The sequence below is a fragment of the Zea mays genome, chromosome 3 (assembly GCF_902167145.1).
Source record: "Zea mays cultivar B73 chromosome 3, Zm-B73-REFERENCE-NAM-5.0, whole genome shotgun sequence".
Classification (NCBI taxonomy): domain Eukaryota; kingdom Viridiplantae; phylum Streptophyta; class Magnoliopsida; order Poales; family Poaceae; genus Zea; species Zea mays.
Genome location: NC_050098.1, coordinates 150,625,045 through 150,631,044, shown reverse-complemented (window position 1 = coordinate 150,631,044; position 6,000 = coordinate 150,625,045).

Genomic DNA, 6,000 nt, shown 5'->3' with positions numbered 1-6,000 from the left:
GAGATGCTCATTTGTTCCCATAGGAGTTTTGATGGGTTTGGCATTCTTCATTCCAAACTTCTTGAGAATATCTTGAATGTACTTTGTTTGGCTAATGAAAGTGTGAAAGGGAAATAGGGTTAACCATTTCCTATAATTAATTTTGGTGGTTGATAGTCAACACAAACACATGGACTAACTAGTTTGTCTAGAATTCATGTATTACAGGTGCATAAGGTTCAACACAAACCAATAAAAGATTCAAATTAGGGACACAATTTTAAAGGAGTAAAAGGACTTGAGTGTGCTGAGAATTGCCGCACCGGACTGTCCGGTGTGCCACCGGACAGTGTCCGGTGCACCAGGGCCGTACACTCCAAAGCAGCCACTCTCGGGAATTCCAGGGCACGCTCCGCTATAATTCACCAGACTGTCCGGTGTGTCACCGGACTGTCCGGTGTACCAGCGGAGCAACGGCTATCTAGCGCCAACGGTCGACTGCAAAAGTACCTGCCACGTGAAAAGTGCGCGGCAGAAGTCAAAGCTGCAAAGTCAGAGGGCACCAGACTGTCTGATGTGGCACCGGACTGTCCAGTGCCGCAAGAAGACAAAGCTCCAACGGTCGACTCCACTCCGAACCCTAACGGTTGGGTAACATGGTAGCGCACCGGACAAGGAACAGTGCTTGTCCGGTGCGCCCATCGCCAGCAGCCTCCCCAACGGCTACCAAAGTGGTTGGGGGCTATAAATACCCCCAACCACCACAACCTTTGGCATCCAAGAGTTCTAAAGATCACATTCAATACAAGAGCTCTAGCATTAATTCCAAGACACAATACAAAAGATCAAATCCCCTCCAAGTCCCAAATTCATTCCAAACACTTAGTGGCTTGTGAGAGAGATTTTTGTGTTCATTTGCGCTCTTGTCGCTTGGATTGCATTTCTTCTTTTCCTATTCTTATTCTCAAGTGCTTTGTAAGCGAGGCAAGATACACCAAGTGTGTGGTGGTCCTTGCGGGGTCTTAGTGACCGTGAGATTAAGGAAGAAGGCTCACTCGGTCTAAGTGACCGTTTGAGGGAGGGAAAGGGTTGAAATAGACCCGGTCTTTGTGACCTCCTCAACGGGGACTAGGTTCTTTGGAACCGAACCTCGGTAAAACAAATCACCGTGTTCACTTGCCTTATTTCTTGGTTGATTTGTTTTTCTTCTCTTTCGGACTTGAATGTAATTCTAACGCTAACCCCCAGCTTGTAGTGTGTGTTTAAAGTTTTAAAATTCTGGTTTCGCTTATTCATCCCCCTTCTAGGCGACTTTCAAAGTTCCCTCTTGGAGTTGCTTGATTTGAAATCCAAGGAAATACTTCAACTCTCCCATCATGGACATCTCAAATTTCTATATCATAATTCTATTAAACTCTTCACAAGATGACTTGTTAGTAGATCCAAAGATAATATCATCAACATAAATTTGGCATATAAACAAGTCTTTGTCAATTGTTTTAGTGAAGAGAGTAGGGTCAACTTTTCCGTCTTTAAAACCATTAGTGATAAGGAAGTCTCTCAGGCATTCATAACATGCTCTTGTGGCTTGTTTAAGCCTATAAAGCGCCTTTGAGAGCTTATAGACATGTGAAGGATACTCACTATCTTCGAAGCCAGGAGGTTGCTCAACATACACCTCTTCCTTGATAGGACCATTGAGGAAAGCACTTTTCACATCCATTTGATACAACTTAAAGCTATGGTAAGTAGCATAGACAAGTAATATTCGAATTGACTCAAGCCTAGCTACGAGTGCATAAGTTTCATCAAAATCCAAACCTTCGACTTGTGAATACCCTTTTGCAACAAGCTGGGCTTTGTTCCTAGTCACCACACCATGCTCATCTTGTATGTTGCGGAAGACCCACTTGATACCTACAACATTTTGGTTAGGACGTGGAACTAAATGCCATACCTCATTCCTCGTGAAGTTGTTGAGCTCCTCTTGCATTGCCACCACCCAGTCTAGATCTCTAAGAGCATCCTCTATCCTATATGGCTCAATAGAAGATACAAAAGAGTAATGTTCACAAAAGTGATCAACTCGAGATCAAGTGGTTACTCCGTTTTGAATGTCACCAAGTATGGAGTTGACGGGGTGATCTCGTTGGATTGCTTGGTGGACTCTTGGGTGAGGTGGTCTTTGATCTTTAATCTCTTGTCCATCCTCCTTTTCTTGATCAACTTCATCTCCCCCTTGATCGATGCATACTTCTTGAGGTGGCTCATTGTCTTGAACTTGATCTTCTTCTTCTTGAGCTAGTTCTTCATTTTGAGTTGGTGGAGATGCTTGTATGGAGGATGATGGTTGATATTCTGCTTGTGAAGGCTCTTTGGGTTCTTGTGGACGCACATCTCTAATGGACATGTTCTATAGCGCGATGCATGGAGCCTCTTCATCATCTAACTCATCAAGATCAACTTGCTCTACTTGAGAGCCATTAGTCCCATCAAACACAATGTCACAAGAAACTTCAACTGATTCAGTGGACTTGTTGAAGACTCTATATTCCCTTGTGTTTGAGTCATGACCAAGTAAAAAACCTTCTACTGCTTTAGGAGCAAATTTTGAATTTCTACCTCTCTTAACAAGAATAAAGCACTTGCTCCCAAAAACTCTAAAATAAGAAACATTGGGCTTTTTACCGGTTAGGAGTTCATATGATGTTTTCTTGAGGATTCGGTGAAGGTAGAGTCGGTTGATGGAGTAGCAAGTGGTGTTAATCGCCTCTGCAAAACCAATCTGATGTATTGTATTTCTCAAGCATGGTCCTTGTCGTATCCAAAAGAGTTCTATTCTATCTCTCCATAACACTGTTCTGTTGAGGTGTGTAGGGAGAAGAGAACTCATGCTTGATGCCCTCCTCCTCAAGAAATCCTTCAATTTAAGAGTTCTTGAACTCTGTTCCATTATTGCTTCTAATATTCTTGATTCTCAACCTGAACTCATTTTGAGCCCGTCTCAAGAATTTCTTAAAGGTTTCTTGGGTTTGTGATTTTTTGTGCAAAAAGAACACCCAAGTGAAGCGAGAATAATCATCCACAATTACAAGACAATACTTACTCCCGTCGATGTTTATGTAAGCAATTGGGTCGAATACATCCATGTGGAGTAGCTCAAGCGGCCTCTTGGTCGTCACGATATTCTTGTGTGGATGATGAGTTCCAACCTGCCTCCCTCCTTGACATGCACTACAAATTTTGTCTGTCTCAACATGAACATTGGTTAGTCCTAAAATGTGTTCCCCCTTTAGAAGCTTGTGAAGATTCTTCATCCCAACATGAGCAAGTTGGTGATGCCAGAGCCAGTCCATATTAGTCTTAGCAATAAGGCAAGTGTCTAGTTCAGCATTATTATCAGTGAAATCAACTAAATATAGCTGACCATCATTTCTTCTAAAGACAGTAACATCAATATCAGTAAGTAAACAACTATAACCCATTTTGCATAATTGAGATATAGAAAGCAAGTTGTAGCCTAGAGATTCTACAAGAAATACATTAGAAATGGAATGGTCGGGTGATATAGAAATTTTACTCAATCCTTTGACCAAACCTTGATTTCCATCCCCAAATGTGATTGCTCTTTAGGGATCATCATTTTTCTCATACGAGGAGAACATTCTTTTCTCCCCTGTCAAGTGGTTTGTGCACCCGCTGTTGATTATCCAACTTGTTTCACCGGATGCATAAACCAACAACACAAATTTAGGCCTTGTCCTTAGGTACCCAAACGGTCTTGGGTCCTTTCACATTATAAACAAGCACCTTGGGTACCCAAACACAAGTCTTTGGACTCTTGTGCTTGCCCTCAACATATTTGGCAACTACTTTGCCAGATTTATTAGTAAGAACAAATGATGCATCAAAGGTTTTAAATGAAATGCTATGTTCATTTGATACATCAATAATATTTTTTCTTAGGCATCTTAATCTGAGTTGTATGCCTAGAACTAGAAGCCTCATTACTGTAAATATAAGCATGATGAGCAACAGGATGAGATTTCTTAGCATGAATTCTTCTAATCTTATGCTCAGGATAGTTTTCAGGATATAAAATGTAACCTTCTCTATCTTGCACCATGTGCCTTGCCCTTAACAAAGTTAGAAATCTTGTATCTATGGACATTAAGTTTGATGTTATTTTGGTTCCCAGATTGGAAGTCAATTCCATTCTTAATGCTAGGGCATCTCCCATTATAAAGCATACTACGAGCAAATTTAAAATTTTTATGTTCAAGTTCATGCTCGGTAATTTTGGCATTTAACTTAGCTATGTGATCATTTTGTTCTTTAATCATAGCAAGATGATCATTCATAGCATTAACATCAATATCTCTACATCTAGTGCAAATAGTAACATGCTCAATGGTAGATGTAGGAACATGGCAAGCATTCAATTCCTCAATCATAGCAATTAAACTAACATTTTTAGTTTTGAGACAAGAAATTGAATCATTGCATGTATTTAGCTCTTTAGTCAAGTTTTTGCATTTTTCAACTTCATGAGCAAAAGCATCTTTTAGCTTAACAAATTTTTTGTTTTCCTTAACGAGCAAGTCTTCTTGGCATTCCAATATTTCATCTTTCTCATTAATGGTTCAATTCATTAATTTTCTTCGTTTGTTCTATGGTAAGGTTTGCAAAAAGAGAAGACAAATCATCATTCTTTTCACTAGAGCTACCCTCATCATCGGAAGTAGTATATTTGGGGTGTCTCTAGAGTATACCTTCTTCTTTTTGCCCTCCTTGGCCATAAGGAACTTGTGGCCGAAGTTAGGGAAGAGAAGACCTTTATTGATGGCGATGTTGGTGGCATCTTCGTTGGAGGAGTAGTCAGTGGAGCTCTCGTTGGAGTCCCACTCCCTTCCTATGTGCACATCGCCACCCTTCTTGTTGTAGTACTTATTCTTCTCCAACTTCTTGTTCCCTTTCTTGTCATCATCCCTGTCACTATCACTTGCATATGGACATTTAGCAATATAATGACAGGAGTTACCACAACGGTAGCAAACCCTCTTGGAGCGGGGTTTGTATTCCTTCCCCTTCCTTTGCCTGAGGATTTTCCGGAAGCTCTTAATAATAAGAGTCATCTCCTCGTTGTCAAGCTTGGAGGCATAAATTAGGAGCCTATTAGTTGGTGTAGGCTCTTCCTTCTTTTCTTCCATTGCCTTGAATGCAATGGGTTGCACCTCGGGTGTGAAGGTGGCAGCATGCTCCAAGTTGACAATGTGTTTGGAGTCTTTGACCATAAGTTCAAAGCTCACAAACTTGCCAATCACCTCCACAGGAGACATTTGCTTATACCTAGGATTCTCATGAATTAATTGCACTTGAGTGGGGTTACGAAAAACAAGAGATCTTAGAATATCCTTGACCATTTCATGGTCATCCCACTTGGTGCTCCCGAGGTTGTGGACTTGGTTCACCATTGTCTTGAGCCGGTACATGGCTTATGGCTCTTCTCCTTTGTTGAGGACGAACCGACTGAGTTCCTCCTCGATTGTTTCCCGCTTTGTGATCTTGGTTACTTCATCCCCTTCATGCTTTCATGGAGTGAGGTTAGATGGTGCCTCATTTTATCACTCCATATACAATAATATTCACCATCAAAGTATGGTGGTTTGCCTAATGGAACAGAAAGTAAAGGAGCACATTTAGGAATGCGAGGATAGCGAAGAAGAATCATACTATACTTCTTACGCTCTTAGCGTTTTGAAGATGTCGACTCGGCGTCGGAGGTTGAGGGCATGGAAGAGTCGGTCTTGTAGTACACCACCTTATTCATCTTCTTTTTCTTCTTGTCACCCTTCTTGTGTGATTTGATGGTGCCAGCGGATTCATCCTTGTCCTCCTTGTGTTGTCACCGGCCTCCTTTGACGGACTCTTGCCTTCATTTTTCTTCCCCGAAGATCCAGGATTTTACCCAGTGATCAACTCCTTTTTGGCATGTTCTCCCGACATCACTTCGAGTTGTTA